This window comes from Hesperophylax consimilis, chromosome 10 (genome assembly GCF_061612785.1).
Source record: "Hesperophylax consimilis isolate HC1 chromosome 10, BYU_Hcon_1.0, whole genome shotgun sequence".
NCBI classification, from domain to species: Eukaryota; Metazoa; Arthropoda; class Insecta; order Trichoptera; family Limnephilidae; genus Hesperophylax; species Hesperophylax consimilis.
The window spans coordinates 17,732,469-17,760,051 of record NC_142845.1 but is presented as its reverse complement, the minus strand read 5'-3'; the positions used below and the strand labels follow the sequence as shown (position 1 = coordinate 17,760,051).

Here is a 27,583-nt window from a genome sequence, read left to right as displayed (position 1 = left end):
ACTAGAGAAAATATTTTTTTACATAATATGAATATTGACTGCAAGCGTGTCGGTACGTTTTGATTTTTTTGATAAGTTACTTTTTATAGGAGTTATAACCCTTCAAAAATTGTTAAAATTGCCTTTTTTAACGCCATCAACAAACGTTCAGTATACAAATAAGACGATGTATTTTTAAAAAAAGCAAAACGTACAGACATAGAATGTTTTCTTTCAATACATTTGGTAAAAAAAATCTTGGAAATCGGTTCAGTTTTGGAGTAGAAAAATGAGGACTACAAAACCTCGATTTTGACAATTTTATTTAGGTATTATCAGGCTGAGGTGCATGTGTCCCTTTCTCTCAGTATTCGGGGGTGAGGGGGGGCGGAGAGGGTTTTGTTGAATACGTATACAGTCAACAAAGTGATGTGACATTCTCAATAATTATATCGATACACTAGTCCACTAGTGTTGTCATGTCCCGAGTTATCGATGTTTTTTTAAAATTATTTTTCTGTTTGGTGACTTATCTTGAGTGTGCCAATACTTACCGAGCTTATTTACTAAAGATATTGTGACAAATTTAATTTGTTTACGTCAAATAAATTAATCGAAAAAAATTGAAAAAAAAACACCTGTTACAGAGAGACCCCGAGATGATTCCGTTCCGTATTGCCGAGTTGGATATGGAACACAAAAATTAATTAAAATATTTTTTGATAACTTTTGAAGGTTGTACTCAACATAATATTATCCCTTTGTAGGACACTTTTTTTTAAGATACAACTACCGAACCAAAAAAAAACTTTTATATTTGACTATATATATTGTTCTAGATTTTTTTTTAAAATTATATTTTACAAGAAAATGTGTGATGGTAAGTAAGTACATACACCACTGATCGTTTGATGGAATGCTGGTACAGCGTATGTTCAGTGGTACATGCATCTACCACATGTTGTTGAATCGATTATGTTATTATAATATCATATTATACAAATGAATATTGAAATATATGTATAAGAGGCACCATATTGTTTATTGTGCTACATATTAGGTACATACACATAACTAGTTTAGTTTTTATTTAACTTTTTTAATACGTTATATTATTACAGAAAAATGCACTTTTGGGAATACCTCCTACATCACTTGACATTTTCAATCTTCTTCAATGATCTAATATTTTTTGTTTTTAAACGCTTTATTGTAAAAAAAAAATACTGTTTAACATCTACACAATGAAATTAAAACAATTTATGGTCCAAACCTTTCCCTCGCCGGTAAATTTCTTGGTATGCGACCGTCAATTATTTCTGGTAAAAGGCATTGGTGGTAGAAATTTTCTAACATTGGAACGATTTTTTGCCAGATTTCATCGTCCCTCTCAATTTTTTCATACAGCAAACCTTTTGGACTCCACACAACAAAATAACAATAATTACGACGAGTAATATGTAACTGGCCTTGTACTTGGTAGAAGTAATTATGATTCCGTTTTAATGTTAAAGAATGGTCTTCCAATATACAGTAATCAATTATCTTTTGTGCAATTCCCTCTTCTGGTGACATATTTGCTACACTATAAGGGCATTTAATTTCAATTATAGAATCCTCACCGATAAGGCCATCCGGACTTGCCGCTAAAAAGTTTTTGGTTTTATCGATAAATAGCCCACAAGCGGATACCTGCAAACTTGTTTTTTTTTTAAATTGCTCTATTGCTAGGCTTTCATTTTCTTTTCCATAATTTGTGGCCATAGTTCCTTTGAATTGTGAGTACAGTAAAGAGTTTAATACTCCCGTAACTGAAGTTTTTTGCCGAAGCTTATATATTTTTCCAAAGTTAGACGCCGTTATCCGCTTACGTCTTTCAATTGCCCACAGATTGTTATTGCTTTGGCCTACCGTATTCCGTTCGAGCTCTTCCTTATTCGTTGAAGATAATTCTTTGAGAAATTCCTCTTTTTTCGTTTCAAATATTTCAGGTGGCATATCTGGTTCTAATTCCAATTGACCATAATTTTCATCGGGCCCTGTAACTTTTTTTCTTTTTTCTGTCGTATTTTCATTATACTTTAGTTTTTTTTTTCGACACAATTGTGTATTCTCCTTCGAACGTCGTTTTCTCTCTATAAAGTGCTTCGTGTATTTGCCGGGACTGTGGCCTTGGATTTTCTTTTGTATTCTTGAATGGGTTGCCAATTCACTATTCCACGAAGCTACTGCTCCAAAACATCTTGCTTGGTAAGATCCTCTTGTAGTAAAATTTACCCTTTTTCCACCTATAAATTTGGCGATAACGTTGTTGAATTGCTCCACAGTGTTATTTGTCACGTCAATAATAAGACTTTCTGCATTTGCTATTAGAGACAATAAGAATTGTTGGATATCAGTCCATATTCCACAATCTCGAAGATCGCTTACTAAATTTGGATCATCAGTATACTTCTCCGGCTTGCAATAGTACGATGCACAATTTTTATGATCACCAAACACATGATTTGCGGTATTTTTTATGTCCATTTTCAATTTTTTTATTTTATCACTTTGTACTGTGTTTTCTTGCTCTTTCCTGTAATTTACTGCTCCAACTACAGCTCTTCTCATGCGTAAAACGTTTGCTTCAACCTTTTTCCTTATATGAACTGGTACAAAGCCTTTAGCGTTGTTGGTTTTTTACATTTTGTTGCAAAAATTGCGGAGTAAGTGATTTTTGCACTCTATTTTTTGTACTATAAGGTTAGGACTATATGGCATTTGTTGCATTATTTTTTCATGATGCTGGAGTCGCCATCACCAACTAGTTTGTTAAATTTCAATCCATGCATTTCCATGCTTCTCGAGAACCCTTCTGCTATAATGTGGGCTTCCATGGCATGAGCTCGGAGCAGGCAGTCACATGCAGTCATACGCACAAGTTGCGATGTGACTGAGATGATGAGTCAACAGCAGGCGCTCTAGTTGCGAGTTGCGACATGACTTTTTTATGTGTGCAGCAACCTGTATACACGCACCCACAAGTCTCATTTACTTGTGCGTGTGCAGAAGATGAGCTCGGAGCAGGCAGTCACATGTATATAACTACGCACAAGTCGCGATGTGACTGAGGTGATGAGCGAACAGCAGGCGCTCTAGTTGCGAGTTGCGACGTGACTTTTTGTATGTTAATACCGCACAAGAGTCCGAACTGCTCCCGTCTGGAGCCAGTGAGACTGTGGATTCCCCAATTGGCGACTTAATTGGACTAGTATTACAAAACCCTGTAAGCTGATTTGGCCGTAACTAAGTCGCCGCGTGTATCATTATTTCTCCAGACAATTATTTTATATTAGATTTAATTAATATTCTTTTTAATGAATATTATTTTTAATATTGTGAAACAACATAAATTAATTAAAATCAATTTACTTGCGCACGCCGTGATTTGAATCCGAGACCTCCGGACTCGAAGTCGAGAGCCTTACCCCTCAACTACGGAGGCAAAATAAATGTATCTACGTACATATTTGTAGTAAGTAATAATAATAATAAAGTTAAGTACAAAACAATATTAAATAATGTAGACATCACTATTTTATTACGAATATGTACCTAGGCACCTACTTAATTTTTGGAATAAATGAATAACAGTAAATGAAATAATAAGAACTGATCGCGATAATTTGACGCGAAGTCGCTATCCGGCGCGGCGCGACGTTTCGTGCTTCGAACACCTGCAGCCACGCACACACACGCATTGGGGTTCACCAATACACCGATAGCGCTTTTGCTGTCTCCGCTGAGATGAACGAAATAGAAATAATTTTTACAAATACCTATCGTTAAAATTTCTCGGCGCTCCTGCGCGCTCTTAAGAATTATTATGATCACCAGAGACAAAAAAAAATAATAGCACCGAGTGCTTTGATAGCATCGATTTCACCACAACGTTTTCCCATATACGCAAGCCATCGAATTTGTAAAAATGCCAAATGCCACAATCTTTAGAGATGTATATTATGGATATGTATATTATCGTAGTATTTTTTTCTCTTGTTCATTTGGACTATTTCCTCATTGATGTGATCAATTTATTCGGTCTGTTTTTACGGTATTCTGCTCGTAAAACGTGCTCTCAATCCTTCGTCGTAAATAAAACCGATTGTCCCTCAATTTACTTTCAGAGATCTGCAATACCGTATTATAAATTTGAACGATTTCTCAAAACTCGTATAGTGTCTGTACGCCAAACGCCAACTATTGCAAATTTCCTCATTGCAAATGTGAAAGCAGTTATTACAGTTTTTTTGCTCGTATTATTATGGTGATTACGGTCGGATTAAGTTATAATATTTCTAAGACAGTGTAATAACATTTTAATAATTTGAATAGTTTTGGGTTCAATCGCACATTTAATATGTGATATAAAGTTATTAGAAGCAATTTAAAAAACTGTGTAAATGAGTAAACCTCACACACGTAACCCGTTTAACCTAGTTTTTGTTTCATCACTTTTCATGACTTTTTATCCCTCTTTAAAGGTGTGTTAAATTGACATTATGTTGATTTATCCGGTTTCATATTTTGAATTCTTGCTTTCTTCCATACCTATATACTATACGCCACCCCAGAATGTACAGCAAAGGGAACTACATAATAGTATATATCGTCACCCGGTTAGGTATCGTTTTGAGGCGGGTGGAAAAGGGTTGTACAAAAAGATCTGTCGAAAAGAGGCGTGAATTAATTTACGGAAAAGACAAATGCCGGTAGCTGGTTAACATGTGTGCCGTTTAGTAAAATAATGAGTCAGATAAACGACTCGCTTTCGTACTGACTATAACCGATAACGACTAAGAACGGGTCGTCCGCTCTTTTCTACCGATACACGGGTAATAAATCTGTGCAGTTCCTTCGAGTAGGCTCCACCGTAGCGGTTGCTTCGATCCTTTTCAATAAGTTGAGGTTCAGTTCGGCAGTTCGGCTCGCGGATGTGTACGTAGCATACGAAATCGAACGAAGCGCCCTACTTTGCACGAGTAGAGCAGGTTAAGGCGACTTTAGACTAATAACGGGGGTTTGCTCAAAGCTCACATTTTAATTATTTCTGATGAACGTCTTACTAAAATTTCAAATGTTTCTAGACGGATTCCTGCGGATGTAAATTATTTATATTTAAGATTTCATTGAAATATTTTATGTAAAACCAGATGAAAATTTTATAAAACCTTTTTTAATTATAAAATTAGCGCTAAGTACCAGAGTTTATTTTTCTAGACGATGAATTAGTAAAATCCCGAGGTATCCCTCTAGAAACATTTGGGATTTTTGCAATATGTTCATCAGAAATAATTTAAATAAATCCCACTGAAAGATCGATATTCTAGGCCTGCCAGAGCAAAGTCGACCGTGGGTCCGTCCATTAAGCCGGGCCGCGCGCCGAATATTGTTTTTATCACTTATGTTGGATTCCCACTTTATTTTAGAGATTTGATAGGGAAAATTCAACTCCAGGTCTGTCCAATACAATAGGACCGCGCGTCGCATATTTTTGTGCACGGCTGCTTCACTTACGTCGTTAAGATTCTTGTCCTAATCCAGTATTTCGGAACTCCGTGACAGAGGAGGCTTCCAAATTCAACTATCGGACGTAGGTACTTGATAAGTGTAAATGGTTAGCAAATAAGTTATATTTAAGTAGGTACCTTTTTAATAAGAGTGTTTTATTTATAATGAATGATAGTTATTATAATTGCTTTTATATGGATCTATAATAATATAAATTCATTATAAATCTTTACAATAATGAGCGTCCACTCACCTTTTACATTGTCCCGCTATCTGCCGGGAGTTCGAACACCCTTCCGATTGCACTGTAGTTATTCTTGCAGTGTAACGATTAATGAAGAGTTCAAACGGTGTCAAGCTAAGACAATAAAACACTGGAGATATAATAATATATGACCCCAGAGGTCTCTGACCCCGCGCAGCGAATTACCTCATAAATTATCTCATGTGCAATAATTCTCTCTGTGACCGACTTACGGCACCGGTTCGTCGCTCCGACATGGAAAAAGTTTGAACCAAGAACCTCAAATCGTCAAGTAGCACTCAATACTCAAAGATGATTCGAAGTTAAGTGATGTATGCCTAACTCAAACGTAGATGAGTGTACTTCTACGGTATAGACTTAAGTGTCATTCGTCTATGGATCGATGACAATCGCATGACGAACCAGAGATGGGCAAAAACTTCAATAGAAAATTCTTTGAAAAAAAAAAATTATGAAAGGCTGCACTTATGATAAAATATCATTTCGGCCACCTCCGTGGAAAAGTGGCAAGATTTTTGGCTTTGAGTCCAAAGATTACGAATTCTAAATCCTTCATAAGAAGTGCATAATATTGGCATCTATTTTTTTTGTTATTAACTTTCTTATGCGAGAGCGTTCATCAAGATCGTAACATTCTTTAAATGACTAAAGCTATGTTTATTTTTAACTTTCTCTGAGTAGCCTCGTACTTCCCAGCCTTATTTTCCCCTTCACCTTTCCCTCCAATCACATATCACCTCACATACGGAGAAAACTTAGTGATTGAACTTAATTTATCAAGAATCTCTTCAAATTATTTGTATTCTCGTTAAAAACGAGACTGCAGGCTATCGCTAAAATACGAATGTGTTATATACATAAGCTAACATTTTCGCATTTCGTCAATGGGACAAACGCAGTTGCATGAACGCGTCTTCCGAATATATTGTGAATGTACTGAAAGTTTATTAGGAAATGGCATTATATCCCCGTTTTTTAATGGTTTTTAATAAATAAGCAATACTCTTTTTTCTCTGTGCAACATGCCCCACACGGAGTTAGCACAGTCCTACTCCTTTTGGCCAGCTATTTTGCGGTATTTTTCTTCTGTGCCCTCTCCTATCGGAGGCTGACTATTATAGGCGGGGTTGCCATCCGTCCCGATATCTGATCCCGAAGAAGGATTGGTACTATCTTGGAAGCAAGTCGTTGCTGTGTACCGTGTAAATAATCTTAAAAAGAAGGAAAATGACTATCTTGGAAGTGCATAATATTGTTTAAGAACTCATTCGTTTTGTTGTGGCGATAATTACTCTGAGGTATCGCGGTGGAACTCACTATACTGAGTGTTGTGAGCTCATTCGCAGAGATTCAGTTATAAGTGATTAGTCTTCCTATTTTCCTTATCTCCATACCTTGTTCATTCCTACACGTAGGTACCATCACCCAATTCTAACTCAATTTTAAACACCATTTCATTTTGTCTCATTTAAATTATTTACGTTCCATTTTCATGATCATCTCAAGCAGTAATTCGTAAGCATTTTTGGATGCAACAGGGGGTTTGCTCAAGGCTCACGTTTCCATTTTCTAGGCGTGTTGTGATAAATTCGACCGTATATCCGTCTATATTTGTACACCCCTTCTTCACTTCGTAAAGATTCCAATTTATTAGAATATTGTGTCCTCTTATCTCAACTCTAATTATAGGGGCAATATTCACCATGCAGAATACGGCCTAGAACAACTGCATTTCTACTCGTTTTTTATTTTATTTTCGAAGTTATCTACTCTACCTTTCTGCTAGGTTCTCCGTCAATTTTCCCCTGGATTATCAGATTATCAGTTGGGTAATCTTGTGTGGTATAATTGTAGTATTTTTAATTATCTTTTTCTTTCTCAAAAGTCCGAAGTGGCTTTTGCATAAAGCTCATCAAGGGAACCTAGTTTCAACCTGCGAGCTCATTCGTAACGGCGCAAACCAGGTTGTAATCGGCCCTTTAAGACGAGTAGCAGTGTAGTACCCGGCCGGTTTGCGCGTATTTCATTCATACATAAAGCGTATCTGCTTTCATCCTTTGAACTACTTTGTGACTTTAGCACAAAGCTCATCATGAAGTAACCTAGTTTCAGCCTACGAGCCGAGCCTATTTGCCCGGGAGATCCGCGTAACGGTATAAACCAGGGTGCAAGCTTCTCTTTTCAGCTAGAATTCATACGCTGTTAGCCGATTTGCGCATATTTTAATCACGTATTAGAAATGGTACATAATACTCTACAAAGTTCGTAGAACTACTTAGCAAAAAGCTCGTCAAAAGTAACCTAGTTTCACCTAGCGAGCCTATTGCCCTGGGCAACCCGCAACGGCACAAATCAGGGTGCAGGCATCATCGGCTCTTTAGTTCGATAAGCCGGCCGGTGTGCACTAGAGGTGGGTCATGTGAGTACTTTTCGTTACTGGGTACAGTAAGTACAGGTACAAGAAAATACTTATTAAAAATACCGGTTATAAAAGTATTTTATACCGACCTGAGGATTATAGTATCTGGGGACAGAAAGTAATCAATAATAAGTAAATTGTATGACTCAACGATTCCCCACAAATTTTCTACGTACTCCGTGTCCTCTGGTGCTTTTGCTTTGCGGGTTATCTATATTTGGGTAGGAGGAACACTGTTCTCAGCGACTTGCGGCCACCGAGTATTGCACATTAGAGGTGAGTTCTCTGTGGGTACTTTTCGTTACTAGGTACAGTGATTACAGGTACGAAAAATACCTATTAACAATACCTGTTAAAAATACCGGCTACAAAATACTCACAAGTATTTTATACTGGGACTGAGTATTTATTACTTTCTGTCCCCACTCTTCAGATCGATATAAAATACTATCCTATTGGAACCAGGTATTTTGGAGATTTGTCACAAGTACAAAGTACCGCGTGAAAATACTCGGTACTTTTACTGGGTACGATAAATATGCCACTTCTCTAGTTTGCACATATTTTATTCATAGCGCCGGAGGGTATCTATTATTTCGCACTTACATTTATATTGCTTTATTTCAATAGTCACAATAGAATCGCGCAATACCACACTTTTAGGGTATTTCTGAGCAAACCTATCGCGACCCGGTATCATTTCAAAACAAAACATTGAAGAAAAATAAATAACAGACAGACAATCTAAACTAACCTAACATAATCTAACCTATTCTTCCATCGTGTTCTATTTTATCCTGTTACCGAATTCCGCACAAAAGTCCCAACTGCCCGGAGTCAGTGCGATGGCGTCCCCGATTCGAGTATTTTGTGAGATTGAAGTGAGTAAGAAAGGCAATTAGTTGGGAGGAGGAAGGTTGGGAGGTGCCTGCCTGGCCATTCAGATCTGGCTCTAATCACGTCTGAAGCCATTTCACGCAACGCCCGCCGCGACATTTCGGTAATATCTACCCACTCTGGATTATTAAAAAATTCTTTTCAAATCTAGCTTAGAATACTTCATAATATTGTGATACGTCTAAGAGACGCAATCAAATAATCATCCGTGATATTCACAATCCAAGCACGATAATAATTATAATAGTTCTAATTATAGCGTTTTGTCGGTCGATAACATCCTATTGTTTTAATTATTTATAATCTAGATCTAGAAGACTCTTGCAAAGTGCTTTATTTGTTGCTAAGTAAAATACTTTTCTGATATTTTTCCTTATCCGTCCACTCTCTTTTTTTATAATGGTTTAAAAAAATATATATATGTAATAATGCTCTCAAAAAGGCCTAGTTATAATTGTTTTGTAGGTAATATAAAGTAGAAAACTGCCAGTTTGAAAAAATTTGAGACTGACAAAAAATCGAAGGATTTTAATAATCGAATGATATATGATTATGTATTAAATTACAAATTCGCTCAAATATTGATTATGATGTTTATTCCAATTATTGTGTCTAAATCGATTGCTATTTCACTGTCTATAAAAAACACAGTAATCGAAATTAAAATTTTTGTTAAGGCGATGCCATGCGCAGTAATGCAAAATCATGTGTTTTTGGTTTGAAAATTTGGTCACCTAGAAATGTTTCAGATGCTTTAATTAAATACTGCGAGTAGAATACAATTGACCTTTGAAATAATCGAGTAATTTTTAGATAATTCTTTTTATAAGCCCAGAAAAAAATAATATAAAGGCCTATGAAAACTGCTTTAAAGTTCAAAATCTCCTACTTACGAACCCATTTTCGGTTATGATTTTATTGTATAATGTGGCATATTAAGTTATTTATAAATTGATCGAAATTTTTTTTAATATTTATGCCTGAACATCCACAAAATAAAATAAAAGGCACTTTTTGGCCATGTTTTTTCTTGCATAAATCAAAACAGGCGGATGGTGTTAAGCGGGAATTTAAACCTTATCGCCATCTACGTAAGGGTTGTTATTGATAGCGGCTCAATTTAAAATATTACACGACGTAGTGCATCACCTTAATGACTTCTCGTAAATATATAATAGTAAAATAGCTAAAACTAACTAACTAACCATCACGCACGGGAAGAGAGGACGGACCGCCAAACAACTCGGTCTTGGCACACACTCCATGCCTCATTCACATTTTTATATATCATCTTGGCCATGTTTTTTCTTGCATAAATCAAAACAGGCGGATGGTGTTAAGCGGGAATTTAAACCTTATCGCCATCTACGTAAGGGCTGTTATTGATAGCGGCTCAATTTAAAATATTACACGACGTAGTGCATCGCCTTAACGGTGTGCCCTGTCTGATATTTCTAGGTCTACACTACTATTTACAGCTCGAAGTGTATATTTCGTTGTGTCGTGGAGCTTTAATTGGTATCCATTTAACTGCCAATAAGGCAATACGTCACATTGTGTGTTTCATATTTTTCGATTGTTCGATAAGAAAAAAAGGTTTGGAAACTCGAGAGAAGTCGGCTAATATTTTAGTTAAATAGTAGGAATATTTTAGTTAAATACTAGGATTTTTTTAATTATGTGAATTTTCACAAAAACATTGCAGCCAATCGTGAATATTCGTAAAATATCATTTTATTTATTTTGGCGATAGTAACTATCATTATCTCATACACGCAATATGATGGCGTGTGCGATAAACGAATAACCTCGATATCTCTACTTAGATATTATGCTTACTGGAATTAACATCATATGGTCGAGCATACTCATAGTGAGAAACACTTATTTATTTATAAAATAAAATAATATTGGATTAAATCACCGATACAATATTGTATTTGTATGCCTTTCTTGAGTTTTTATACGGATAAAACCATTTATTCATAATCATATTGCGTGTATTCGAATCAAACAAACAATCATGGTGCTGCCAGACGCAAAGCTCACATCAAAAGTTAATGTACAGCGCATCATCTTTTCTACCGACACACGACGCTATCAAATATTTCTTCCTATGGTAGGAGAGGGGGTCAGTTGAATTCGAGAACGGCCGAGGAACATAATTTCATCTGTCAAAGTGACAACTTTACTTACTGACAGCTTGAGCACGTTTTCGAAATGGATGATACTTGTCGCCTATTGCTGGATCTGTTGGACAGCTCATCCTCAGATGATGATGCCGCCAACTATATAATTATAAATGCTATTTATAAACTTTTTAGATTTTAAACAATCTGCGCGTAAATAGCGCATTTTCACATAACCTCTCCGTCGAATCAGGAAATTCGCAGTTCGCACGCCGATCGACGAAAGCGACATATAATAAATTATTGTAAAATAAGCTCAAGTCAAAGTCAAAGGGCGAAAATTTGTTTACTTCAAATTCAAATATTGATTATATTTATATTTTAAATATATGTTAAGTATGTTTGCCAAATAAAGTTTTTTTTTTATGTTTCTAAATTTACTAGCACACATGACGATATGAGCTAACATAATAAATAAGAAATGCATTATTAGGCTGCTTATGTCATGGCTGTCAAAGGGAACACGGAACTTAGTCGGTAGCTCCGCAATTAAAATGACCCCCTCTCCTTTTTACGGCGGAGAGGGGGACGCATAACTTTTCAAATATCGCGTCGGGAGCGGTTACGTAAAATAAATTCGGTTAGCGAAGTTCAGAACCACACTTATAGCGCGTTATCTTTTTACGTGTGTCGGGTCTGTATGGGATTGTATGGCGAGCGCTATTGTGCTTTATATTATCTGTTGATGTGAGCTTTGCGTGTGGCAGCACCATTATTCTTAATACTTTAAAGCAAGGCTGCCCAACCTTTTTAACAGTTGGGCGAAATTGACGATTTTGAATCATTGGCGGGCCACTGAACACCTGACGGTTCCTATTTCCATGGGGGGGGGGGGGTTGTTAGAGAATTTCTATAAAACATAATTCCCCACAAAAATAATTCAAAATGAGTGCTCCCCACAAAATATTTGAAATCCATGGGGGGGGGGGTTTGTTACGGAACTTCGCTGAGAAAAAATTCCGCGCACCCAAAAACATCATATATGTGATTCCCCACAACAATTTTTCGAATTCCATGGTGGGGGGGTGGCTACAAGATTCCATTTCGGACGCAAAAAATATTATATCAAAAACCAGTGAATTTTTGTTTAAAAAGTGAGTTCAACAGGTTAGATTTTTTCGTCGCTGATTCGCGTTCTGAGTAGCCTAAATAGCGATAAATCGCCTTCGTTGGCAACACTGGTGACCGCGCGCAAGCGGCATTGTTTGTTTTACCGCGGGCCCGCGACACTTTTTCAAATTGGCGGATTGGCGGGTTTTTTGAATATGGTTCACGCGGGCCACATATAATTCGTTCGCGGGCCACATTGTGGCCCGCGGGCCTGGGGTTGGGCAGCCTTGCTTTAAAGCATAACTCGCGTTCAGCATAATATAATATATAAAAACTAACTTATGTGTACCTGGAATTGCTGGGGGTTATCCTAAGGAGGTAGACTTATATCATCGCTGACTTTTCTGTAGTTCTTTTTAAGAAATACATTTCCGTAATACATTATTTTGATTGTATCTCATAAGGTTTAGCCAGCGTTAAATGTAAGCGCCCAAAAAAGTGTTTTCTACTTGATTACAAAACATCGACTTTTCTCTACTTTCTTTAAATGTAATATGCATTTATTTTATATATAAACCTTCCGGAAAAAAATCTCTAAACGATAGTGAAAACCCTACCAAAATCCGTTGCGAAGTTTAGAAGAACTAATCGCACAAAAAAGACAGACGCGGATAGCGACTTTATTTTATAGTAAAGGGTTTTCCAATAAGAGGTGTTATTTTGATATTCAATCGTAAAAGATCAATGGTTTCGTTGCTTGTGTGGCACGTAGCGCCGTCTTGTTGAAAGTAAACGTTGTCCAGATGAATACCATCCAATTTCGGCCATAAAAATACATTAATCATCTCTCGATAGCGCAATCCATTCACCGTAACTGTTGCTCCAGCCTCATTTTCGAAAAGTAAGGTCCAACAACTCTGCCGGACCATAAACCGCACCAGTCACACGTTGAGGATAGAGAGGATTTTCAACAATAATTCTTGGATTTGCCGAGCCCCAGATGCGACAATTTTGCTTGTTGACGAAGCCACCGAGGTGGAAATGGGCCCCATCACTCAAGATGATTTGCATTTGATTCACTCAAGTGAATTTTAATAATTTCAATGCGTTGTTGAAGCGTGTATCATTCCATTTTTATTAATGGCGAAGTTTCTACTTGTCAAATGTCATAAAATGACAGTTTCAAAAGTAACATCTACCGAAATAGCAGGCTATTCAAAATAACACCTCTTATTGGAAAACCCTGTATTTAGAGATAATAAAAAAAATATCGCGATGTATGAACGCGTAGATTATAACCACTGTGATCTTTTGGCATATTTTGCAAAAACGTTTTGAGACATCGCATATCATAAAGTGATATATTTATAGGATCTAAACATATGGGATCGGTGAAATCTAGGTGGATTCATTGGCTTTAAACCGCAGTAAGCAGTTTCATATTAATATTTTGGCGAATGGTATCAATTAAATAATAAGGTAAATGTATATATATGACACCAATCACTCAAGTGGATAAAGTACGTTACGTTTACCCTTATTCGAATACTCCACGAGTGACTAGTGACGTCTTTTCGTATTAGTTGGAGACTTAATCAATCACGATAACGACCTAACATATTAGCTGACTGCAGGAGGTCATAACAAATTCGTTTTAATTCATGAATATCACTGTAATTTGGTTAGCTATCGCTCGAGTGGTTAAAAATTGTCCGTAACCTTGTAACAAGTACCAAAGAATAAATAAATGATGAAATCGTTATGCATATTCATGTGGATTTATTCAAATCCGTATTGGGTATAATATGATTCAGTGCATTCGATGATAATGAGTTCACTTGATGCAAGTGTGTAATATTTGCATTTCAAATTGGGTCACACTACAAATCTTCATCTTATCTATAAAGTAAACAGAAAAGATATTTCATAATATTTAAGATGTGTACTGTCTACTATTGCCACTATGCATTGCAAAGATAAAATGGTACACAAAGTTCGTCAACATATTTTGCAAGCTTTCATCAAACATTATCTCAAGGGCATTGCGAATGTTAATAATTTTAATTGGACTCTTTTTATCTCCTAATCTGTAATGGGTTCTGTATTTAGACGTATTGGATAAAAAAAATTTGCTGTCCAATTAATGTTTTTAGTTTTATTGTAATAATCTTCTTCTAATATATACAGCAGTGTAGCGGGCATGCGGGCGACGTGGATTTGATTTAATTTGTTTTAAAAATCTACAAAGTTGATGAAATTTTGCCCACCTGACCTTCAAAACAAGAGGAAGGTCACTATCTTCATGAGATTTCGAAAAACCACCATATCCCCTTTTCTTATCCCTAATAGCAGAACTTTGATATTTTTGATGACATTTTGCATTATTGATGTTCAACATAAAAGGAAAATTACACCTGACCTCGCCGGGAACTTCAGCTATATATTTTAGAAAGACGAGACCACGTGTGGCTTTTTTTTATACAAATCTACAGTTTAATTCCGAGATTGATGAATTTTGCGCACTTGGTCTTCAAAATAAGAAGGTCACTGTTTACGTTAGATTTAGAAAATCTCTATACAAAGGCCGGGCAACGCCGGGTTCTTCATTTAATATCTACTAAAAACGTAAGATTTTATTAGATCTATGAGCCAGGCTGTAATATTTTTTCGTGTTCTCATTTCTTCCATTCTCTTTTTCCCATTGAATTCTGGTAGAAGCAATTTTTATTGTACATTTTTAGTACAATAAAGCTATACTCTGATATATAGGGTTTTCCAATAAGAGATGTTATTGGTGAATGGATTGCGCTATCGAGAGATGATTAATGATTTTTTATGGCCGGAATTGGATGGTATTGATCTGGATAACGTTTACTTTCAACTTTTACGGGAAAAGTTTCCGGACCGTGTTATCTCTCGAAGAGGTGATCACAATTGGCCACCGAGATCTTGTGATTTAACACCTTGCGACTTCTTCCTTTGGGGCCACGTGAAAGAGAAGGTCTACGCCAACAGCCCAGCGTCGATTCAAGACCTCAAAGATGGAATTCGTGAGGCTATCGAGGACATAAGGCAGCCACTTTGCGATTTGGTTATGGAAAATTTCATGAAAAGGATATGGTCCTGTAGGCGTGGTCGTGGTGGTCATTTGACTGTTGTTATTTTTCGCTATTAACGGCATACCTTCCTCTTTATAATGAAATAAACATTCGATCATTTATATTAAAAAATGGCATTTTTCTTTGAATATCAAAATAACACCTCTTATTGGAAAACCCTGTATTATACCCTCTCAAACACTACCTCATCAAAAAGGCACATTATGTTCCCGCCAATTTAAAGTCAAGCTTCCACCACCTCAATTAATTTCCTTTCTCTACCCTTGTCGTTTTACTTGAAGACAACATTTATTTCTTAATTAAAAAAAATGCAGCAAATTTTATAAATAATGAAGTCATTATTATACAACTGAAAAATTGTTTATTATAAATGCACTCTGCTCAGACCTTCTTTATTGTGTTTCCTAAATCAATAACTATAAGTTAGCTAGATAATAAGTATGTTTTTCAATCCAATCATCGAGTCCGATTCTAAAGACATCGTTTCACCGAGTCCGACATAATAACTTAATCGCTTCGCCAAGTAGTCGTGCTAGAAACTAGTATGGAAATTCAAAAGCTTTCTAACTAATCTCATTAGAAACGCCTGACCTCTCTTCGTGAAGTAACTCCATAATACATAAATAAAATCTTTTCTTATAATACAATTTTTCAAACGTTTTGCATTTTGTCTGACCATTTGTTTATACATTCCGATTCCGTTTCAAGATGGTGGCCATTTTAATGGTTCAGTAAAGATTTTTTTTCAATATTAGGGTATTTATAATTAAGTGGGTAGGTATTTAACTACCTAACGTCCAACTGTTCTCAAAACTGCTAATATTCTATTGATTTAATAAATAAATTGAAGAACTGGAGCTATTTTTAAGACGTTAGTTCATACTTCCAGGACTTTGGAACATAGCCCGAAACTGGAGCACGTAGCAGTAGTCCAATTGGGTTGTTTTCCGGAGCTGGACCAGAGCCAGAGCACAGAAAACGACTGCTCCAGTGTTTTAATTATATTTTTCAATAACAATTTTCCTCTATGAAAATTAGTAATATTTTATTTTATGCTTTTCACAACACTGGCCTGTTTCCTCCTCTCCAAGCGATTGTTTTTGTTTCAAAATATTCTGGGTTGGCGAACTTTAGCGTCATGAAATATGCACAACTTCTTATGTCTGGAATTTATAGGACAACCTAAATATTTTCGGCTCAGAGCGTTATTTTTACTATTATGCCTGTGACAGACCTCGCCATATTCTCGCGGCTTTGCCTATTTCAGCAAATCGCTCGCAATACATTCCCATTGGTAGTAATGCGTATGTGTATCCACCCTGTATCTGCTGTAAAAATGTTGTATGTTCCCATTGATGTGTTATATTTAGATGAGACATGAAGCGAAAAAATAGGTTCCGCTTCTTGACCTCCAACTCTCCCAACGCTCTAACTAAAACTACCGATTCCGGTCTATGTGCAACCTCTTATCGCGATCTAACAGTGGCACATGTTTCGTCTAGACATTAGTATCCAGTAGCGCCTCTAATTGTAGCTCTATGTTTGCTCCATATTTGTATAATTATTTTAGTATACTTATTATTTTTAAATCTGTACATTCAATTCGTTTCACAATTTTCCTTGTGATTTATGTGTTTTGTACTTATCGAACCGTATATTATATTAGGAGTACGATAATTACATCCCTAATGCACATCTATGTGAAGATAACAGATAGTTAACATAGAATACCTAAAAGTAGCGTATCACGCGAGTACCCACAGTCTGTCTATCTACCTGTGAGGTTACACGTGGCTAACTGGGGCATGATTGTGTAGCCACCCACGCTTTGGCCACGTTAATTTTATCTTACCTGGAAAATGCATCATAATTTATTGCGATTTGGTATTCTGCAATAGTAATAATTTTGTATTTATATTACGTCACATTCAAAGAGGTGAAATAACTACCCGTAAAACGTTTTCTAGCCAATGACGGTCCCTAAAAACTGTTTAGTGATTGGCAAAATTGGTAAAAAAATACAAGTTAAGTGAATAAGACATTCAAATTGATAGATCAGTCAATCATGGAAAGGGGAACGAACCAAGTTGCGAGGAGCGCGGGAGGCGGTGTGACCGTCTTTCTTTCGTCAATAAATGAATCTGACAGTGTACAGGCAACTCGCATTGCAATACCACTATTCATTCAGTCCTCGTAAATAAATATTATGAATTACTAGTCCTTTTTACAATAGCGCGCAAATGTATGGCTGCGTGAAAAAACTAAACTACAAATCGGGTAAACAAAAGTTCTGGCTTGTTTTCAAAATTTTTATATTTTGTTACACTATTTGGGATGTTTTACGAATGTGTTTCAATTTATCAACCTTACTCAGTTTGAGCGTCGCTACGCCAGGCATTTCGGTTAAAAATGAATATTCAGATTCTGTGCAGAAAAGTCCCACAATGGACTGGGCTGCAAACCAACGCCCTACTTTAGCGAACTTTACTTTTTTTGCGCAGAGTCTGGTTATTTCCATGTGCGCTCTTCTGCGATCAACTTCGACTGTTGTCGTAGTTTATTCAATGCATTCTCGAACCCTGCTGGTGCTAAAAATGAGTTCACGTGGTTTGCTTCCGGCTCGTCGAATTGTAACCAGATTTCATGTTAGGGTAAGTCTATTAATTTTGATGTCTATGGGTAGCAAGTGTGTTCTCTAACTCCTAATCTGAATACGGCAACATCTCTAAAATATCACATTCATCAATTAGTGCGATATTTTAGATTTCTCATATTATAATCTTATCAAATTTCACATTTATACGAAAGCGATAATTTTAATTTTAAATGAAAGGAAAGACGCCATGATTTATAACCATTAGGTCGGCATTTTCCGGGAGAGAACCTACCTAACGAAATAAGTTTTTAAAAACATATGACTGAAGTCATGGATTAAAAATGTGAAACGAAGTTCCGGTGAACAAAGAACTCCCCGATTGTTGAACTTTTTCCAGTGTTTAAATTAATTGTTTAGAGTGGCAACTACGAGTCTAAGGTGAAACGAGAAGATCAAGAACATACGCGAGTATATTTTTATTTTGATGTAAGTTTCCAGAGAAGCGAATAGGACTACGAAGAGTTCAATGCCATCTGTCTTTCGTCAGTTCAGTTTACACAAAAGTAATCAGCAATCGGATGAGAGGTATCCATTTACACGTATTTCTGTGGTTCTTTTGTCATTATTGTTTTGGCAGCGCTTTTTCGTTAACAGGCGTGCATCGTGAAATGTCTCTTTGATCTCTGAGTCAGATATTATTTCAACTCGCTTCAGAACATACGAGAATAAATTTATGTTACAGTTTTAATTTAACGCAAAATTCATGACGTTAGCTCACACTTTTGACTGACGACGTGTCGATAATTTGACTCGACTTTATCATTGTAAGGGCGTATTTTATCATCCATACTATTGTTAAAATGTAGGTTGAAATCTATGGTTACTTATCCAATGTTTTTGATTCCGTTCTAACATTTTTATCCTATATTTCAATTTTCTGTGAAGGGCAGTGTAAATCTCGACTAAACTGAATTACCAATAAGCATTAGTTTTAACCACTGATTTAGCTATAGGTACAATGGATTAAACGAATACTTAATTAAAATGTATTTTCCGTTTTTATTATTTATGTTTATAATATTTTGCATTTCACATTGCGTCCGTATAAAACAAAGATATTAGAAGAACGAGATATGCTATGTTGGCCGCCGGACCGTAGCCGGAGTACTACCTAATTAGGGTACTTTGAACGGTATCGGGACGTGTACGCACAGAAATCTGTTCTATGTATTAGTGCGGATACCTTAGCGCAAGCGAAGGTGTGCAGTAGTATTGGTGAACAAAACCGGCGACACTCGGCAAAACAATTCCACTCAGTACGAACTGCGCATAGCACATCTCGTTCTTCTAATATCTTTGGTATAAAAATATAACTCAACGTAGAAGAACTTATGGCTTCTCACAGAGAAACTTGGAAAATCACACAACCTGCTGCGAAATTCATGCATTGCCGTTTTCGGATTGTATTGTAACTTAATATTTTGAAATGCGTTATTTCCTCGCTGTTTCAATGTAGTGTATCTATTGTTTAAATGTCATCTGTTGCAAGTTGCTGCATTAAATCCGTGTCTTTCACAGCCACGCCGTGTCCACGGGGTAAAGGGAATTGCACGTATTATCTAGTCACGAGGTGGCCGCTCTTTCAAGCTCGTTCAATCTCCCCTCAGCCTGTCAGTGTTGAGAGAGACTCGCGAATTCTGCATGGCAACAAGATGTGATTTATGCGTTATTTATAGAACAGCGTGTCATTGAACCCGGATGGTAGATTCATTATCACGTGGCTTTTTCGTTATGCTCTTATTTCCAAAGGGTACAGTAAGACGGGGTTAAATTACTCCACTCTCTTCAGATTAAACTTTTTATTTTATTTTCGACTTTGGTAAATATTTTTTTTACATTTTGTGCTGTAATTATAGAAGGGCTTACTTTACAACACCTACATACTTTGCTTATGAATTTAGAATAGTTTTCAAATCCAATTTCAAAAGTTACAAATCTTAGTAACTCACTTCAATTCAAGCTGCTTCTCTCAAATTACATTCGTGTTAACCGAAGCATAATACGGGTTATATGCTCCGTGGCCAATTCACAATAATATTAGTACCATATTCTTAACTAATTTAGATTTTGGATAATTGATAGTATTACACGGTTTTTCGAAGAGAGATAAAATAAATCGCGTGTGCGTAAAGTAACCCCGTCATACGGTGTTCGTGGGTATTATCCTGCCGCTGAGAGTTTCGTTGCAGCAACTCAATCTAAAGCATGCATATGAGAAAGAGGGAGAGGTTACAACGGAGCTGTCGGCGGTACGCCTGTATCACCTGTGAAAGTGTGCGTGGAAGCGTCACTGTACAAACGAAGCTCTCCAACAGGCTCCAGGTGAATTCTGTCGACACAGACCGGCTCTATAAATATTATTTCAACTTGGTCGATGACTGCTCCGAATTCATATTATTATTATGTTTGAGAGTGATGAATTTCAGAGGGCTCTGTTTCTTTATCGTTTAAAATTATTTTAAAACAACCTGTTCAAAACTTCCTAAATTGAAATGCCAAAGCTCCACAGGTTCCATGCTATTAATTCTAGCACGGTACCTCATATATGATCATTTATTTATTAATAAATTAACAGTATCAATAAAATAAATAATCATTTAAAAAAATGTAAACATTGCACGTTCATTTTACGTAATAATTTTATTTCGTATTCAATAGATCTCAGTCCATTGAACTTGAACTTTTTCTTGTAACTCGTGAACCTTACATCATTAACTTCTACAGCCTTTTCCTCACGTTAAATATTTCCTGTACGTGCTAACTATTAACGGCGCTTTTTAGATTATATTTTTAATTCCCTCACTAAAAAGCACGCTGTGGTATAATTTTTTTTCGTAATAAACGTTGTGTACAGTTATAAATCAGAGACAATGGAATATAATTCATGCTAAGTTGACATATTTATTGAACAGTAATGCCATTTGTGACTTACGCCATTTGTGACTTACGCAAGCGTTTCTTAGGCTGGATATAATGTACTCGAAATATTGATCCGTGCACTTACGGTTGACGTGAAGCAAAAATGAACTTCGCCTGCGTAGTGTTCCGTATAATCGAAACATTGCAATATCCGTGTCACCGAAGGATTTTAATAATCGAATGATATATGATTATGTATTAAATTAAAAATTCGCTCAAATATTAATTATGATGTATATTCCAATTATTGTGTCTAAATCGATTGATATTTCACTGTCTATAAGAAACACAGTAATCGAAATTAAAATTTTTGTTAAGCTAGCTGAGCGATAGCTAAGGTTTATTTTCGGTGTCACCATCGCGACTACGTTTATTTTCTCTCGGGCATTCACTACATAAATATTAAGACTTGTATGTTTATTTATTAAACATCCGCTACGTGTTGAACTGTCAAAGTGACATCCGCGTAGTTTATCGCATATTAAAATCATGACCCTTTTTTACAAATTAGTCATACAAAAGTTTACAACGTTGGCTTACGCATGTAAGGTTGATAAATAAAACATAATACTGTGTAATGTTTTTTTTATTAAACTTCTTAAGTAGTTTTATGTTTATTCGTAATGGATTTGACTACCAAATCATTCCCTCAACTGTTGTATCAGTTTTTATTAACTTTTGTGTTCGCTTATGTGCCCTACAGACGACTCAACTTGGTTGAGCGATTGTTATCAAGCTGGTTGAGTTGAACGTAAAATTGAACCGTGTTTTGTTGTATGCCATAAGGGGTGACCGGAAAAAATCATCAAAATGATAATTCATCACATCTTTAAAAAGTTATATAAAGTCATGGAAAGTGATGAAACAAAAACTTTATTAACTGGGTTAAGTAGGTTAGGTTAGGTTAAAAAAAATTTCATCGTTTTTAATGACTACATCACTTTTTAAAAGTGTGTTGAATAGTCACTGTGTTGAGTGAGCATGGAACCGCGATAAGGTCAACATTCAACGGTTGACACACAAAGTTGAACCTGTGTTGAGCCAACCAAATGTCGTATGTGTACATTTTCACTCAATATTAATTCTACCACTCGAATAAAATGATATCGATTAAATTTAAATATGGATATCTCGATTATGCCCAAATAAAGATAAATCGATTACTCCCATCGCTAGTCTGTACTGTACTCGGAGGTGCGGTATTCACAATGGCACAATTATATCTTTTCGCGTGGTACACAGATGTGCGTGTTGAAATAATATATATGATGCTCTCAACTCGATAGAAATACAACTCAACATTTGCTTTAAATAATGTTAATATATTAAATTACTCAGCAAGGCTGAACGAACCCATGTCCCGGGGATCCTTTTGATTTATTGGTTTTCTTCATAGACATATGAATATTAGTAGACCTGCCCTAAGTGATTAAAAGCGTATTATCCCCACTCCCCATACCGGTTCCATTGGAGCCGGCTGTGCTCGCGTATGGCCTCAAGTGAAATTTGAAAACGTGACGTCATCATTCTTGTGCGAACTATGGTCGAGGCATCATCGGTTCATTTTACGAAATAACACGGCAAAATGTTGACTTGTGCTATGAAAACTTGTAAAAATAGATGTGAAAAAGAGAATAAACCCAATTGTCGTATTACATTCCATATATAAGCATTATTTTACTTTATTTTAAGCATATTCACATCGTATAATATGGATCAGTTGTAGAAACATAATATACTATCACATCGAGAAACGTCTGGACGCGAAACACAAAGCTGTTTGGTTGCTGGGAAGTAAATTATGAACATTTATAAAAGTGTCTTAACTAAATACGTAAACGAAATATTCGACTCTGAAAATAGAACCGAATTTTTTTGCCGAATTTGGACTTCGCAAATTTGTTCATAACGTGGCGAGTAATTTGCGCTCCCATGTAAAAATGTCTATTCATTCAAAAGCAGATTTTACTTTTAAGAAGTAAGTGGTGATATTATAATGCGAGATGCCTATTTACTGTCAGATTGATTTATTGACGAATCACAGTCAGCTTCACCCCCTTCGTTCTTCAACAGTTGATTTTACCCCTCGTCATTATCTTCTCGTCTATTAATTCCTATGTCTGTGGTTTTCTTGTTAAAATGTTTTACAAAACTGTCGATCAAAACCACCTAGATCACAAGGCCGCCTGGACATTGAATAAAATCAGCCTTTTGACATTATCTTACATGAGATTCTCCAAAAAATTTATTTAAAATGTTTTTGTTTATAGCATTTTAACATGTTTTTGTTAATTTAAGTTTTTTTTAGGTTTTCATCCAAATGGAGAGGCTGATTTGGTTCAGTTCAGTTGGCCTCGTGATCTAGATGGTTTTGATTCAATACAGCCTGAAAAGCAAAATTTACTAATCTTTACTATGTTTGTTTATCTCACTGATAAACGGTAATAAATAACAGCAGTTTCATTTTGAATACACGATCAAATTTCAGGCATATTGTAAAAAAATACGATATCAATCTCGACTATAAAAACGAATGTAAGCCTCACTACGATAAAAAATCATTAGCCATAAGTCTGACTTCACGAAATTTGCATAGATTATTCTCTCTAGAGTTCGACGCAACTATTTTCAGTTCTGAACGTCATTTCCATCATGCACTAGAAGCTTTGAGATCCGTTTTTCTTTAAAAAAAAAAACAACGCCGTATTTGTCTAGTGTTTAATCAGCAAGAGTAATAACTGATTCTTTTCATTACACTTTTAACATTATAATAATAATTATTATTAAATGTTATTTTACAGCTCGCTTGAGCTGCGAGTTTACTAAACATAATGTAATAATATCAAAGAGCAAAGGTTCAAACAAACGGTATAGCCGTCTAGCGGTAGAATTGCAGCTTTTGCAGCATCTGTAAGCACAAAACTTCGAAAACAAATAACATAACGTCTTTACTTGCGTAGTTTAAGTACAGTGGTGACCTGATTACTCAATCAACACACCTTTAAAAAGTGAAGAAAAGTGATGACACAAAAACCAGGTTAAATAATTAGGTTACTTGTGTAATTTATTTTTATTTATTTATTTAACGCCCAGACGGCTTTTACATGGTTGGTAGTATAATTTTAATTTGACAGATACTTTGAAACAAAAAAAATAAGAATAAAATTACATTTGATAAAAGCTATGACTTGTTGCAGCAACAAGTCACACAAACACATGAAACAAAAACAGAAAATTACAGCTATTTGTAGGTTTACATGATGTGTTAAGGAGTATTGTTGAAATAAATGTTTTAAATGATCCACAAAACTTGCCAAATTGGTATTGAATATGTCAACATCACCCAAGTAATGATTTCCCATGGTGTGAAGTCGTTGTATCGGAGAGTGGGCAATGTAGTTACGCTTATGTGTGCTGCTGTAGAATATTGTATTTTGTCGTGTTGTTACTGTGGGTGTATGTATGTTTATAAGTTGCAGGAGTTCACAACAGTCGAATTTAGAGTTAAGTATTTTGAATAAGAACGTTAAATCGTTTATTTTACGTCTAGTCTTGGACAGGAATATTTAATTTAAAATGTATAAAACGTAGAATTTTTTTTGTATTCGCTCAATGTTGTTAATGTGAATTTTGTAAGATGGAGACCAAACTACTGAGTTATATTCAATTAGACTTCTTACTAGAGATACGTATAATAGTTTAATGTCTTGTAAAGTATTAAAGTTTTTAGTTGTTCTTAATACGAAGCCTAGTGTTTTCATACCATTGTTCACAATTTGATAGATATGATTGGTGAAACTTAGTTTTTCGTCCAAAAATTTCAAGATCTCTCATTTCCGTGACTCTAAAGCTATGTTATTGATGGAATATTCGAATAAAACAGGATTTTTGTTTTTGACGTTATAACGAGTGTTATATGTTTTTGAGTTTATAACGAGTGTTTAATGTTTTATATATGTTTTTTTTTCATCGCTGTTGTTGACTTAATATCACCTTTTGAAGGTGTTTTGAATTGTCATTGTGTTAAGTTATCACGAAACCATCGAGTGAATGTATTATTCGCAACGCGTATTTGCATAAAACATTCCCGACTTTTGAATCATTTCTAACTCAAATTCCTAAACGCAGTCATTTTCTGATGCAAATTTCTCCTTTAAGTTCGAGTCATAATAATAATTACACTGCATTTCCATAAACGATGAGAGTTTTTCAATGGAACGGTTTGTTTGTGATAGTTTTCCCTCGCTATTATCCACTTTGGACTTTCCCTTACATACTTTGCTACTTTTACCTTTTATACGTGACTCGTTATAACGTCAGTTCACTCAAACAGCACACCGAATGTAAAAAACAATATTTTAGAATAGAAACGTTCCTCCAAATGGCCTTAGCCGTGTTTGGTGACCAGATCGGAATAGCCAGGTACTTTTCCAACTTCCTCCCATCGTCTAATAACTAACTAATTATCACGCCGTTTCCCCGCAGAGCTAGGCAGAGAGTACGGACCGCCAAACAACTCGGTCTTAACACACACTCCTTGCCTCATTTACATTCATACATACTCTTCTATTATTCTAAGCCTTATTAAAGCCGCAACGTAAAATACCTGGGACATATTATCAAAGACGACCTGAAAGACATCAAAGATATGGAAAGACAAAGAAAGGATATATCTGTTAGAGCAGGTATGCTGTCGAGGCGTTTTTACTTTTGCAGTACGAGCGTCAACATAATACTATTCAACGCATTCTGCACATCGCTGTATACCTCAGAACTGTGGATAGATTACAATGGCGTAAGTCAATAGTCGCTTGCAATATTGCGTATCGCCAACTATTCCTCCTACCGAGCGCTGCACGCTTTGGAAATATTCCTGGAGAAACAAATGCACTCCCCTTCAGAGCACTTCTCCGCCACCGCCTGGAAAACTTATGTCGCAGAATATGCCAATCGAAGAATACCATAATCACTACCATGGTTGCTTGGATTAGTCCTCTCTGATAGCCGGGAGACGTTCGAATAACCTCTATAAACGGCTATTTAATATTATATTGTTATTTTACTTAATATTTTGTTATTATTTCGAAATATGAAATCTCCCTTACTGTGTCTCTGGAGGTTTGAAGTCGGGCGTAAATCGAGCTCCTTTGGTAACTTCTTTTCTTCCAAACAAGGTGTTTTTTGCACAGGAGTTTGTAGTTTAATCGATTGAAATTCCTTATAAATGGTTCAGATGAACGTGCAATAAATGTGAGATGATGTTAAATGCTGACTGGGGCCTTTAGAAATAAATCATACTAAGGGTTCTATGTAGGTATTTGTTAGGTATTACCATAAAATAAGGAAGAACAAGGTATAACCAAGTAATATTTTATTTTCGTTTTGATAAGAGCCCATCTTTGTAGAAAATATTTTCGCGTTGTCAGAAGTTTAGTATGCATGCAACATTCTTTTTAGTTTAAAAAATGAGGATTTTAACGCCGTACACGCGTTTGTTGATGTCTTCGTACGGAGAACAATGTGAGAATTATTTTTTAACGTTCACTTAGCAGATAAATATAATGTATTACGTTTCTCCGTTATATGTGCATAGTTGTAAAAGCGTGATAATTGTCAAGCTAATAAAGAAAACGTATTTTGAATTACCTGTTATTTTACGCGATGCGCGATGTATTAAAAAATAGTTTTAACAATATAAACATGAAATAAATAAATTTATAAAAAGTAATGATTCGTGTATTCCAAAATAAAAAAATGCTGTTCCTCGCGACATTTAAAAGACACTTAAGGCGATGCCATACGTAGTAATGCAAAATCATGTGTTTTTGGTTTGAAAATTTGGTCGCCTAGAAATATTTCAGATGCTTTGATTAAATACTGCGAGTAGAATACATCTTGGCCTTTGAAATAATCGAGTATTTTTTAGATATGTATTTTTATAAGCCCAGAAAAAAATAATGTAAAGGCCTATGAAAACTGCTTTAAAGTTCAAAATCTCCTACTTACGAACCCATTTTCTGTTATGATTTTATTGTACAATGTGGCAAATTATGTTATTTATAAAATGATCGAAAAAAAAAAAATATTTATGCCTGAACATCCACAAAATAAACTAAAAGGCACTTTTTGGCCATGTTTTTTTCTTGCATAAATCAAAACAGGCGGATGGTGTTAAGCGGGAGTTTACACCTTATCGCCATCTACGTTAGGGTTGTTATTGATAGCGGCTCAATTTAAAATATTACACGACATAGTGCATCGCCTTAAACCATGCTTTATATAATACCATCATCCATATTTGAATAAAAAGAGGGGTGAACGACACTGTCTACATGAGATTTATAAAAACCACCCCATCCCCTTTTCCCACCCCATAAAGCAGAATTTTTATATTTTGATAGTGAAATTTAGCACTAATTTCTGTCTACTCGATTATAACGAAAAAAACTCTGCGCAAATTCCGGCTAACGTCGGGGACATAGACGGGGGTATTATACATATAAAATCAACTATCTTCTAAGGGTTTTATAAATATGT

The 27,583-nt window shown here is 35.7% G+C and overlaps 1 protein-coding gene across 2 annotated transcripts in view; it reads left to right on the top strand.

The window, feature by feature from the left end:
• Nucleotides 1-27,583, top strand: part of Atg1 (serine/threonine-protein kinase unc-51-like protein Atg1) — a 146,196-nt gene that overhangs the window by 82,404 nt on the left and 36,209 nt on the right. The window lies entirely within an intron of this gene.